This window comes from Coregonus clupeaformis, chromosome 29, assembly GCF_020615455.1.
Source record: "Coregonus clupeaformis isolate EN_2021a chromosome 29, ASM2061545v1, whole genome shotgun sequence".
In the NCBI taxonomy this organism is placed as follows: domain Eukaryota; kingdom Metazoa; phylum Chordata; class Actinopteri; order Salmoniformes; family Salmonidae; genus Coregonus; species Coregonus clupeaformis.
The window spans coordinates 52,626,813-52,640,992 of NC_059220.1; the positions used below are offsets into that span (position 1 = coordinate 52,626,813).

Sequence of the window (14,180 nt, forward strand, 5' to 3'; positions counted from 1 at the left end):
TCCTGCAGCTGAATGAACTTTAGGAGACAGTCCTGGCACTTGCTGGACTTTCTTGGGCGCCCTGAAGCCTTCTTCACAACAATTTAACCTCTCTCCTTGAAGTTCTTGATGATCCGATAAATGCTTGATTTAGGTGCAATATTACTAGCAGAATATCCTTGCTTGTGAAGCCCTTTTTGTGCAAAGCAATGATGACGGCACGTGTTTCCTTGCAGGTAACCATGGTTAACAGAGGAAGAACAATGATTTCAAGCACCACCTTCCTTTTAAAAATCCCTGTCTGTTATTCTAACTCAATCAGCATGACAGAGTGATCTCCAGCCTTGTCCTCGTCAACACTCTCACCTGTGTTAACGAGAGAATCACTGACATGATGTCAGCTGGTCCTTTTGTGGCAGGGCTGAAATGCAGTGGAAATGTTTTTGGGGATTAAGTTAATTTTAATTGGCAAAGAGGGTCTTTGCAATTAATTGCAATTCATCTGATCACTCTTCATAACATTCTGGAGTATACAGTGAGGGAAAAAAGTATTTGATCCCCTGCTGATTTTTGACATGATCAGTCTATAATTTTAATGGTATGTTTATTTGAACAGTGAGAGACAGAATAACAACAACAAAAATCCAGAAAAACGCATGTCAAAAATGTTATAAATTGATTTGCATTTTAATGAGGGAAATAAGTATTTGACCCCCTCTCAATCAGAAAGATTTCTGGCTCCCAGGTGTCTTTTATACAGGTAACGAGCTGAGATTAGGAGCACACTGTTAAAGGGAGTGCTCCCAATCTCAGTTTGTTACCTGTATAAAAGACACCTGTCCACAGAAGCAATCAATCAATCAGATTCCAAACTCTCCACCATGGCCAAGAACAAAGAGCTCTCCAAGGATGTCAGGGAAGAGATTGTAGACCTACACAAGGCTGGAATGGGCTACAAGACCATCGCCAAGCAGCTTGGTGAGAAGGTGACAACAGTTGGTGCGATTATTCGCAAATGGAAGAAACATAAAAGAACTGTCAATCTCCCTCGGCCTGGGGCTCCATGCAAGATCTCACCTCGTGGAGTTGCAATGATCATGAAGGACTGAAATCCTTTGACAATGAACATCTGAATGATTCAGAGGAGTACTGGGTGAACGTGTTGTGGTCAGATGAGACCAAAATCGAGCTCTTTGGCATCAACTCAACTCGCCGTGTTTGGAGGAGGAGGAATGCTGCCTATGACCCCAAGAACACCATCCCCACCGTCAAACATGGAGGTGGAAACATTATGCTTTGGGGTGTTTTCCTGCTAAGGGGACAGGACAACTTCACCGCATCAAAGGGACGATGGACGGGGCCATGTACCTTTAAATCTTGGGTGAGAACCTCCTTCCCTCAGCCAGGGCATTGAAAATGGGTCGTGGATGGGTATTCCCAAAACACACGGCAAAGGCAACAAAGGAGAAAATGTCACTAGAAAACCTAGTAAAAATACGCAAATGCAGCTACTTTGCTGTTATTCTGGTAGAACGTTTTGACGTCACTGTAAGTTAGCCATAGTTGGCTAGCTCGCAAGCAAGGGATAAGAACGTTGCCAGCCAGTATGGCAATGGAACATTTAGAACAAGCGACTGGGTCGCGTCCATAGATACAGAACAAAAAGAATGAACGATTGGGTCGCGTCTAGCGACCCTAAATTTGTGTCGGGACTATATCTTGTGGAAGGATGAAGTAGGACAAATAAATTAATCAAAATAACGTTTTTATTGAAAATATGTCAATCATTATTTGAATATGTTGATAACCCGTTGTATAAAAGTGACAATGCCCTCGAAGCCGGTGTTTATTTTATATATTGGCACGGTTAGTCTCAGGCCTAATAACACCTGTACCAATATATTCAACAAACACCGGCTCTCGGGCATTATCACTTAACAGTCAAACAGCATTTTTTCAAAAGTTTACTTAGGGTCGGCTATTTGAGCCAGTTAAGGGGGCTTTTTTCTATTCTTAGGTAGGGGAATAACTTTTGCTTCCCTACAGGCCTGAGGGCACACACTTTCTAGTGGGCTTAAATTGAAGATATGGCAAATAGGAGTGGCAATATCGTCCGCTATTATCCTCACTCATTTTCCATCCAAGTTGTCAGACCCCAGTGGCTTGTCATTGTTGATAGACAATAATACTTTTTTCACCTATTCCACACTTACTTTACGGAATTCAAAATTACAATGCTTGTCTTTCATAATTTGGTCAGATATACTTGGATGTGTAGTGTTTGCTAATCTTGCCAATGAAAAAATCATTAAAGTAGTAGGCAATATCAGTGGGTTTTGTGATGAATGACTCATCTGATTCAATGAATGATGGAGCGGAGTTAGCCTTTTAGCCCAAAATGTCATTTAAGGTGCTCCAAAGCTTTTTACTATCATTCTTTATGTCATTTATCTTTGTTTCATAGTGTAGTTTCGTCTTCTTTTTATTCAGTTTAGTCACATGATTTCTCAATTTGCAGTAAGTTTGCCAATCGGTTGTACAGCCAGACCTATTTGCCATCTCTTTTGCCTCATCCCTCTCAACCATACCATTTTTCAATTCCTCATCAATCCACGGGGATTTAACACCTTAATGGATTCATGCTTATTAGTAACTGGGATAAGCAATTTCATAAATGTGTCAAGTGCAGCGTCTGGTTGCTCGTCATTACACACCATGGACCAACAAATATTATTCACATCAACAACATAGGAATGACTACAAAACTTATTGTATGACCTCTTATATACAATATTAGGCCCAGCCTTTGGAACTTTGTGTTTCCTAGATATGGCTACTATATTGTGATCACTACATCCGATGGATTTGGATACTGCTTTCAAACTAATTTCAGCAGCATTAGTAAAGATATGATCAATACATGTTGATGATTTCATTCCTGTACTGTTTGTAACTACCCTGGTAGGTTGATTGATAACCAGAACCAGGTTGCAGGCACTAGTTACAGTTTGAAGCTTTCTCTTGAGTGGGGCAGCCTGATGCAAGCTAGACACTGCTATAGCATCAGTTATTATAGCTATCAGAACTGAAGGGCATTACTGCATTGAAAAAAACAGCATGTAACTGCACTGAACCTGACTGGGTTCGGCAAGAGCTTGATTTACCAGCTGGCGCCACTGGTAGTCAAGAAAATGGGACGGCTCGAGAACCGAATACACATAGTCGTGTCGCCGTTGTTAGCCCTCATGGAGGACCAGATCAGAGAGGCTACGAAGCTGGGGTCACTGCTATGCAGATCGGTGTAAATAATGACGCGGACATCCTCCATGGACGTTGCCATATTGCCTTTCAGTAGCCCAGAGTCTTGGATGATTGAGGAAACATCATTGGGATTATCATTGATGAGGTTCGCATACAAATGGAATATAGCTAGCTACATAAAATAATATCAAACAAATGTTGAAGATAGCAGCTAGTGCATGAATAAACAACTTTCTCAAAGACAATAATCTAGCAAGTCCATAACTATATATGCTATTATTAAACTTTCTGATCAAGACTCTCATTGTTGGATCTTATTTTCATTGTTGGATCTTCCAGGGGAGAGGGTGCAAAAGGGGAGCCCACCTTCAGAGAGAGCTTTGCAAAGCTGGGAGAACTTTGATCCATTGCCAAAGAGGGTGAGTAAACCTTGTTACCCAATACAACCACTGCCAGTTCATGTTCTGGGTCCATATTCATGAATTGCCTCAGAGTATGCTGATCAAGGATCAGATTCCACCTTTTTGTAACTTGCTATATATGGGCCTTGGTCATTTTCACAACATTCCAAACCTTATTATGTAGCACTCGAATTCAAGAGGAAGCCCATCCCCTGCAGATTACCAATCAATTAACAGGACAATACAGTTGAAGTCGGAAGTTTACATACACCTTAGCCAAATACATTTAAACTCAGTTTTTCACAATTCCTGACATTTAAACCTAGTAAAAATTCCCTGTCTTAGGTCAGTTAGGATCACTACTTTATTTTAAGAATGTGAAATGTCGAAATAATAGTAGAGAGAATGATTTATTTCAGCTTTTATTTCTTTCATCACATTCCCAGTGGGTCAGAAGTTTACATACACTCAATTAGCATTTGGTCGCATTGCCTTTAACGTTTCGGGTAGTCTTCCACAAGCTTCCCACTATAAGTTGGGTGAATTTTGGCCCCTTCCTCCTGACAGAGCTGGTGTAACTGAGTCAGGTTTGTAGGCCTCCTTGCTCGCACACACTTTTTCAGGTCTGCCCACACATTTTCTATACGATTGAGGTCAGGGCTTTGTGATGGCCACTCCAATATCTTGACTTTGTTGTCCTTAAGCCATTTTGCCACAACTTTGGAAGTATGCTTGGGGTCATTGTCCATTTGGAAGACCCATTTGCGACCAAGCTTTAACGTCCTGACTGATGTCTTGAGATGTTGCTTCAATATATCCACATAATTTTCCTCCCTCATGATGCCATCTATTTTGTGAAGTGCACCAGTCCCTCCTGCAGCAAAGCACCCCCACAGCATGATGCTGCCACCTCCGTGCTTCACGGTTGGGATGGTGTTCTTCGGCTTGCAAGCGTTCCCCTTTTTCCTCCAAACATAACAATGGTAATTATGGCCAAACAGTTCTATTTTTGTTTCATCAGACCAGATGACATTTCTCCAAAAAGTATGATCTTTGTCCCCATGTGCAGTTGTGTTAGTCTGGCTTTTTTATGGCGGTTTTGGAGCAGTGGCTTCTTCCTTGCTGAGCGGCCTTTCAGGTTATGTCGCTATAGGACTCATTTTACTGTGGATATAGATACTTTTGTACCTGTTTCCTCCAGCATCTTCACAAAGTCCTTTGCTGTTGTTCTGGGATTGATTTGCACTTTTCGCACCAAAGTACGTTCATCTCTAGGAGACAGAACGCGTCTCCTTCCTGAGCGATATGACGGCTGCGTGGTCCCATGGTGTTTATACTTGCGTACTCTTGTTTGTACAGATGAACGTGGTACCTTCAGGCGTTTGGAAATTGCTCCCAAGGATGAACCAGACTTGTGGAGGTCTACCATTTAATTCCCGAGGTCTTGGCTAATTTATTTTGATCTTCCCATGATGACAAGCAAAGAGGCACTGAGTTTGAAGGTAGGCCTTGAAATACATCCACAGGTACATTTACATTTACATTTTAGTCATTTAGCAGACACTCTTATCCAGAGTGACTTACAGTTAGTGAGTGCACCTCCAATTGACTCAAACAATGTCAATTAGCCTATCAGAAGCTTCTAAAGCCATGACATCATTTTCTGGAATTTTCCAAGCTGTTTAAAGGCACAATCAACTTAGTGTATGTAAACTTCTGACCCACTGGAATTATGATGCAGTGAATTATAAGTGAAATAATCTGTCTGTAAACAATTGTTGGAAAAATTACTTGTGTCATGCACAAAGTACATGTCCTAATCGACTTGCCAAAACTATAGTTTGTTAACAAGAAATTTGTGGAGTGGTTGAAAAACGAGTTTTAATGACTCCAACCTAAGTTTATGTAAACTTCCGACTTCAACTGGATCTCTATATATCATGCTGGGCGGAGAGACTCTAGGTCTGTGTGAGGGACATGCAAGAACACAGTGATGTGCACATTTGAAAGTATGTGCCTTCAGAAAGTATTCACACACCTTTTGTTGTGTTCCAGCTTGAATTTAAAATTGATTTTATTGAGATGTTTTGTCACTGGCCTACACACACTACCCCGTACTGTCAAAGTGGAATTATGTTTTTCCAATTTTTTTACAAATGAATTAAAATGAAAAGCTGAAATGTCTTGAGTCAGTAACCCCTTTGTTATGGCAAGGTTAAATAAGTTCAGGAGTAAAAATGTGCTTAACAAGTCACATAATAAGTTGCTATAGAGTTTAACATGATTTTTTAATGACTACCTCATCTCTGTACCCCACACATACAATTATCTGTAAGGTCCTTCAGTCGAGCACTGAATTTCAAACACTGATTCAACCACAAAGACCAGGGATGTTTTCCAATGCCTTGCAAAGAATGGCACCTATTGATATATGGTTAAAAATAATTAAAGCAGACATTGAATATCCCTTTGAGTATGGTGAAGTTATTAATTACACTTTGGATGGTGTATCAATACACCCAATCACTGCAAAGATACAGGCGTCTTTCCTAACTCAGTTACTGGAGAGGAAGGAAACCGCTCAGGGATTTTACCATGAGGCCAATGGTGACTTTAGAACATTTACAGAGTTTAATGGCTGTGATAGGAGAAAACTAAGGATGTATCAACAACATTGTAGTTACTCCACAATATGCACCTAATTGACAGAGTGAAAAGAAGGAAGCCTGTATAGAATAAAAATATTCCTAAACAAAGCTGTCATCAAGGCAAAGGGTGGCTATTTGAAGAATCTCAAATAGAAAATATATTTTGATTTGTTTAACACTTTTTTGGTTACTACATGATTCCATATGTGTTATTTCATAGTTTTGATGTCTTCACTATTATTCCACAATGTAAAAAATAAAGAATAACCCTTGAATGAGTAGGTGTGTCCAAACTTTTGTCTGGTAGTGATTATATATATATATATATATATATATATATATATATATATATATATATATATATATATATATACACAGTTTATATATACAGTGGGGAGAACAAGTATTTGACACACTGCCAATTTTGCAGGCTTTCCTACTTACAAAGCATGTAGAGGTCTTTAATTTTTATCATAGGTACACTTCAACTGTGAGAGACGGAATCTAAAACAAAAATCCATAAAATCACATTGTATGATTTTTAAGTCATTAATGTGCATTTTATTGCATGACATAAGTATTAGATACATCAGAAAAGCAGAACTTAATATTTGGTACAGAAACCTTTGTTTGCAATTACAGAGATCATACGTTTCCTGTAGGTCTTGACCAGGTTTGCACACACGGCAGCAGGGATTTTGGCCCACTCCTCCATACAGACCTTCTCCAGATCCTTCAGGTTTCGGGGCTGTCACTGGGCAATACGGACTTTCAGCTCCCTCCAAAGATTTTCTATTGGGTTCAGGTCTGGAGACTGGCTAGGCCACTCCAGGACCTTGAGATGCTTCTTACGGAGCCACTCCTTAGTTGCCCTGGCTGTGTGTTTCGGGTCGTTGTCATGCTGGAAGACCCAGCCACGACCCATCTTCAATGCTCTTACTGAGGGAAGGAGGTTGTTGGCCAAGATCTTGCGATACATGGCCCCATCCATCCTCCCCTCAATACGGTGCAGTCGTCCTGTCCCCTTTGCAGAAAAGCATTCCCAAAGAATGATGTTTACACCTCCATGCTTCATGGTTGGGATGGTGTTCTTGGCGTTGTACTCATCCTTCTTCTTCCTCCAAACACGGCGAGTGGAGTTTAGACCAAAAAGCTCTATTTTTGTCTCATCAGACCACATGACCTTCTCCCATTCCTCCTCTGGATCATCCAGATGGTCATTGGCAAACTTGAGACGGGCCTGGACGTGCGCTGGCTTGAGCAGGGGGACCTTGCTTGCGCTGCAGGATTTTAATTCATGACGGCGTAGTGTGTTACTAATGGTTTTCTTTAAGACTGTGGTCCCAGCTCTCTTCAGGTCATTGACCAGGTACTGCCGTGTAGTTCTGGGCTGATCCCTTACCTTCCTCATGATCATTGATGCCCCACGAGGTGAGATTTGCATGGAGCCCCAGACCGAGGGTGATTGACCGTCATCTTGAACTTCTTCCATTTTCTAATAATTGCGCCAACAGTTGTTGCCTTCTCACCAAGCTGCTTGCCTATTGTCCTGTAGCCCATTCCATCCTTGTGCAGGTCTACAATTTTATCCCTGATGTCCTTACACAGCTCTCTGGTCTTGGCCATTGTGGAGAGGTTGGAGTCTGTTTGATTGAGTGTGTGGACAGGTGTATTTTATACAGGTAACAAGTTCAAACAGGTGCAGTTAATACAGGTAATGAGTGGAGAATATGAGGGCTTCTTAAAGAAAAACTAACAGGTCTGTGAGAGCCGGAATTCTTACTGGTTTGTAGGTGATCAAATACTTTTGTCATGCAATAAAATGCAAATTAATAACTTAAAAATCATACAATGTGATTTTCTGGATTTTTGTTTTAGATTCCGTCTCTCACAGTTGAAGTGTACCTATGATAAAAATGACAGACCTCTACATGCTTTGTAAGTAGGAAAACCTGCAAAATCGGCAGTGTATCTGTCAGCTTCCTGCCTCCTGTTTGTCTCCGGGCCTCTAGAGGTCATCTGTGTTCCCCTCTGCCTTAGTTCTTCCTCATGTGTCCTAATTAGCTTGATCCAGGTCACCTGTGCCTTGTTTCCCCTTGTGTATTTTAGCTGTGTGTTTTCCCCTTGTTTCTCACTTGGTTATTGCGTCCTGACTATGTGTCTCCTGCTTTGTCCCACCGTGTCTGTCCTAGTAAGTTGTTCAAAGTTATCTTTAGTTTGTTTTTCTCCCCTCGTGGAGTTGTTTTGTTTTGCCTCCTGTTTTGGAACATTAAATCTACTTGCCTGGAGTATTGCCTTGGGTGTTTCATTTGGGTCCTACAACACCTCCTCTGTGGCTAAGGGGTAGTACCCCCAGCTCTCCACATCTGAGACCAGAGTTTCTAGCCCGGCTTGTGACAGAATAACCAAGTCAATCATGGACCCAGAAACACTCAGTTCCCCGGACCTGTTGGCGGTGATCACTCGACATGAGGCTTCTTTCCAGCGCCATGAAGCCGTTCTCAGCCGACAAGAGGAGCTGATGGCTAGTCATTCTCAACTCCTGGCCGAAATGATGAGTTCCCTCCGCCAGGTCTTTGAACGCCTCCCTGGTCCTCTCCCTTCCCCCAGGTCACCCCCCAGTGACGACAGGTCGTCTCGGTTGGCGGAGCCCCGACTACCACCTCCCAAGCCCTTTTCTGGGGATCCAAGCTCTTGCCAGGGTTTCCTCACCCAATGCTCCCTTACCTTCGAGCTCCAACCCTCAAGTTTTCCCACAGACCGTTCCAAGATTGCCTACATCATTACCCTTCTTTCAGACAAGGCGCTCGCCTGGGCTTCTGCGGTGTGGCAGTCCCAGGAGGCCTGTTGTGACTCCCCACGCTGCATTTGTAGAAGAGTTCAAGCGGGTGTTCGATCATCCTGTCAGTGGGCGGGAGGCTTCCAAGCGCCTACTGTCTCTCCGTCAGGGGCCCCGAGCACGGCAGATTTTGCCATTGATTTCCGGACCATAGCAGCAAGGAGCGGATGGAATGATGAAGCGCTGAGGGTCTGCTTTCAGGGAGGGTTATCTGAGCCCCTTCAAGATGAGTTAGCCACCCGAGAACCAGCTGGTGATCTCGAGTCCCTCATAGCCTTGGCCATCCGCCTGGACAATCGTCTAAGAGAGCGGAGAACGGCTCGCCGTCAGGTGTCTCATTCCCAAGTTCCTCTGAGCAGCTCTGTTTCTCCTGTTTGGACTCCGTCATTCAGAGCTTCCCCGGCTCCTGAACTGCTCCAGGATTCCCCGGAGAGCATGCAGTTAGGCCGTTCCAGGCTTTCTCCCAACGAAAGGGAACGTCGCATGAGGAACGTCGGTGCCTCTACTGCGGGGTTGCCGGCCACTTCCGCTCCGCTTGCCCCGAGCTTCGGGAAACGCCTGTCCCCCGCCCAGCTACAGGAGGGCTGTGATGGGGAGAGTTAGAGCGCCTCCTACTAACGCTGTCCTGGCTATTCCAGCCACTCTGTCCTGGGGGGGCCACCAGCATCGGGTCCAGGCTATGATCGATTCCGGTGCCGCAGGTGATTTCCTGGATGTAACCTTGGCTAAGGAACTTAAGATCCCTACCCAACTACTTCCTCAACCCCAGGCAGTTACAGCCTTAGATGGCAGACCTCTGGAACCAGGAAAGGTTACCGAGGCGACTCAGTCCCTACGACTTACCATCTCTCAACACCAGCAGGAGGAGACCTTCTATCTCATTGACTCTCCCGAGTATCCTATTATCCTGGGTCACCCTTGGCTATGCAGACATAATCCCCAGATCGACTGGCCTACGGGCACCATTCTAAGCTGGGGTCCCGCCTGCCAACTCACCTGCATGCTACAGAGTCCCTCAGCCCCTAGTACCCAGTTTCAAGAGTCTGTTGACGTCTCCCGAGTCCCCAGTGTTTACCATCGGTTCAAGGCAGTGTTCAGCAAGGCCCGGGCTACTTCCTTACCGCCTCATCGCACGTATGACTGTGCCATTGATCTACTCCCTGGGTGCTGCCCTCCCTAGAGGTCGGATCTTTTCCTTGTCCTCCCCCGAGCACGCAGCTATGGACACCTACATTAAGGAGTCCTTGGCAGCCGGCCTCATCTATGCCTCTACTTCCCCGGCTGGGGCGGGCTTCTTTTTTGTTGAAAAGAAAGACGGGGGTCTTAGGCCTTGTATTGATTACCGGGGACTCAACAAGATCACGGTTCGGAATCGATACCCCCCTTCCTCTCATGGCCACTGCTTTTGAGCTGCTTCAAGGGGCTTCCATTTTTACTAAGCTGGATCTCCGCAATGCTTACCATCTCGTGCGGATCCGGCAAGGAGACGAATGGAAGACGGCGTTCAACACGCCCCACGGGGCACTATGAATATCGGGTGATGCCGTTCGGGCTCACCAATGCCCCCGCAGTATTCCAAGCCCTGATTAATGATGTTCTCCGGATATGCTTAATCTGTTCGTCTTCGTGTACCTGGACGATATCCTCATCTTCTCGAGGTCACTGAAGGAGCATGAGGGGCATGTTAGCAGGGTTCTCCAGAGGCTCCTTGACAATCACCTCTACGTTAAGCCTGAGAAGTGTGAATTTCATGTTTCTCAGACTCAGTTTCTCGGGTTTATTGTCACTCCCGGGCACCTAGAGATGGATCCCAAGAAGGTCAAGGCGGTCCACGATTGGCCCACACCTGCCACGGTCAAGGAGGTTCAACGGTTCATTGGCTTTTCTAACTTCTATCGGAAGTTCATTAAGAATTTCAGCTCGGTGGTAGCCCCCTTGACGACGCTTACCAAGGGAGGAGGGACCAAGATTCACTGGGGTCCGGAAGCAGCAGGGGCCTTCGAGGATCTCAAGCGCCGCTTCACGTCTGCTCCGATTCTGGTGACCCCCTGACCCAGAGAGACCTTTCGTGGTGGAGGTGGACGCCTCAGAGGTGGGGGTGGGAGCCGTCCCTGTCACAGAGGGGGTGCGGATGGGAGATTACACCCGTGTGCCTTCATGTCTCGCCGCCTGTCTGAGGCCGAGCGCAACTACCACGTGGGGGATCTAGAGTTGCTTGCGGTAAAACTGGCATTGGAAGAGTGGCGCCATTGGCTTGAGGGGGCTCAGCACCCTTTCCAGGTTCTCACAGACCACAAGAACCTGGAATATCTCCAACAGGCTAAGCGGATGAACCCTCGGCAAGCACGATGGTCCCTTTTCTTTAATCGATTCCAGTTCCTCCTGACTTACCGACCTGGCACCAAGAACGTCAAGCCGGATGCTCTGTCTCGAGTCTATTCTCCCCCGAGTTACAAGAGAAGCCCTTGGCATCGATTATTCCGAGGTCTAGGATCGTCGCACCTCTTCAGTGGGAACTAGAAAGAGGGTACGAGAAGCTCTTGTCCAGGAGCCCGATCCAGGCGGTGGTCCTGCCGGTCGCCTGTACGTTCCTCTCTCTGTTCGGGGCCGCGTCTTGCAGTGGGGCCATGAGTCGCCCCTTGACATGCCATCCAGGCAGTGCTCGCACACTGGAGTTCCTCCGACCGGTTTTGGTGGCCGTCCATCAAGAAGGACGTGCAGGTCTATGTTGAGGCCTGCCCTGTGTGCAACCAGGGAAAGTCGACACGCCAGCGACCCCAGGGACTGCTCCATCCCTTACCTGTTCCTCGAAGGCCATGGTCACACCTTTCTCTGGACTTTGTTACGGGACTTCCTCTATCCCAGGGCAACACCGTCATCCTTGTGGTGGTAGACCGGTTCTCTAAGGCTGCCCGGTTTATTCCCCTGCCCAAGCTGCCCTCGGCTAAGGAGACTGCTGAGCTCCTCATGAACCATGTCTTCCGGATATTTGGTATTCCCCTGGACGTGGTCTCTGACCGAGGTCCCCCAATCTCGTCCCGGTTTTGGGGGCCTTCTGCAGGCTTGTTGGGGCCACAGCCAGCCTATCGTCGGGGTTCCATCCAGAGTCTAATGGCCAAACGGGAACGGATTAATCAGGATCTGGAGACCACCCCTGCGGTGTATGGCGGCCAGTAATCCCACGTCTTGGGCCACCTATATCATTTGGGCTGAATATGCCCACAACACCCTCAGTCCTCAGCCACCGGATTGTCCCCCTTCGAATGCCAGTTCGGTTACAACCCTCCATTGTTTCCAGAGGAGGAGGCGCAAGTTGGTGTTCCTCGGCCCAGCGCTTTGTCCAACGCTGTAGGCGGACCTGGAAGAAGGCCAGGCGTGCCCTCCTTCGGACCTCCCAGAGATACCAAAGTCAGGCTAATCGCCACCGCCGGACGGCCCCCTAGTTTCCGAGCTGGTCAGAGAGTTTGGTTGGCCACTAAGAACCTGCCCCTCCGGGTCGAATCCAGGAAGCTTTCCCAGAGATACATCGGGCCTTTCCGCATTGCTAGAAAGGTTAACCCTGTGTCGTATCGTTTGGTTCTCCCTCGCTCCCTTAGAGTTAACCCCACTTTCCATGTTTCACTCCTTAAACCTGTCTTGTCTTCTCCCTTTGCCCCCACGCAGACCCCCGCCACCTCCCAGGATCATTGACGGCCAGCCAGCCTACACAGTCCGCCGGATACTGGACTCCCGGAGGGTCCAGAACTCTCTGCAGTATCTGGTGGACTGGGAGGGCTACGGGCCGGAGGAGCGCTCCTGGGTTCCAGCCAGGGACATCCTGGACCCAGGTTTGATCCGAGATTTTCGCACCCTGGGGCCAGGGGTGTTCTGGAAGGAACGTCAGGAGTCGTTCCTAGAGGAGGGGTCCTGTCAGCTTCCTGCCTCCTGTTTGTCTCCGGGCCTCTAGAGGTCATCTGTGTTCCCCTCTGCCCTTAGTTCTTCCCTCGTGTGTGTCAGCTTCCTGCCTCCTGTTTGTCTCTCCGGGCCTCTAGAGGTCATCTGTGTTCCCCTCTGCCTTAGTTCTTCCTCATGTGTCCTAATTAGCTTGATCCAGGGTCACCTGTGCCTTGTTTCCCCTTGTGTATTTTAGCTGTGTGTTTTCCCCTTGTTTCTCACTTGGTTATTGCGTCCTGACTATGTGTCTCCTGCTTTGTCCCACCGTGTCTGTCCTAGTAAGTTGTTCAAAGTTATCTTTAGTTTGTTTTTCTCCCCTCGTGGAGTTGTTTTGTTTTGCCTCCTGTTTTGGAACATTAAATCTACTTGCCTGGAGTATTGCCTTGGGTGTTTCATTTGGGTCCTACAACACCTCCTCTGTGGCTAAGGGGTAGTACCCCCAGCTCTCCACATCTGAGACCAGAGTTTCTAGCCCGGCTTGTGACAGTATCAAATACTTGTTCTCCCCACTGTATGGTAGCTAAGATGAAGGATAAAACCATATCGTATATGCTTTGCACATATTATATCTGGAAACACAGCAGTGTGCATATAATAAAAAATTTTAAACATCAGACATGACACAGCTTTTCCTTTGAGAACCTTTCCTAATTTTAGGCTATAACATTCTCTATGATTACTGATTCATTCGTGCATTTATTTGCCGTTCAGCTACACCTGTGTTGGCGCTGACAGAAGCTGCAGACATTGAGTCCAGAGACCAGGTGACCAAGCTGCTGCAAATGGAGAAGGCAACAAAAGTGAGCCCCAACAGGACAGGACTGTCTTGATGTATATAGAAATGAGACTGTGTTACTATCTGTATGTTCTGTATGTTGTTACTTGTCCAAATGCAACTGATTAAAACTATTATAACTGTTGCTCAAAACTGTCAGTGGTGTTGTTTAATTTCGACCGTTAACATTATGGATTCTTTCCAATAATGATTAATCAAGAAGCATAAATCAAAGTTTGAATTGTACTTTTTTACAGTAGACAACAGGACAATGATACATGGAAAGTTATACATATAAAAACAGATAAAACAAGTTGTACTCATAAATACAAAGAAATAAAAAA

At 46.0% G+C, this 14,180-nt stretch overlaps 1 long non-coding RNA gene across 1 annotated transcript in view; it reads left to right on the forward strand.

The window, feature by feature from the left end:
- The window catches only part of LOC121544443, a 92,201-nt gene extending 78,334 nt beyond the window's left edge, over nucleotides 1-13,867 (forward strand). The window contains exons 3-4 of the long non-coding RNA XR_005996115.2: nucleotides 3,580-3,659; nucleotides 13,773-13,867. This is a non-coding gene — a long non-coding RNA (uncharacterized LOC121544443). The remainder of the gene's footprint in view (nucleotides 1-3,579; nucleotides 3,660-13,772) is intronic.
- The last annotated feature ends 313 nt before the right edge of the window (nucleotides 13,868-14,180 follow it).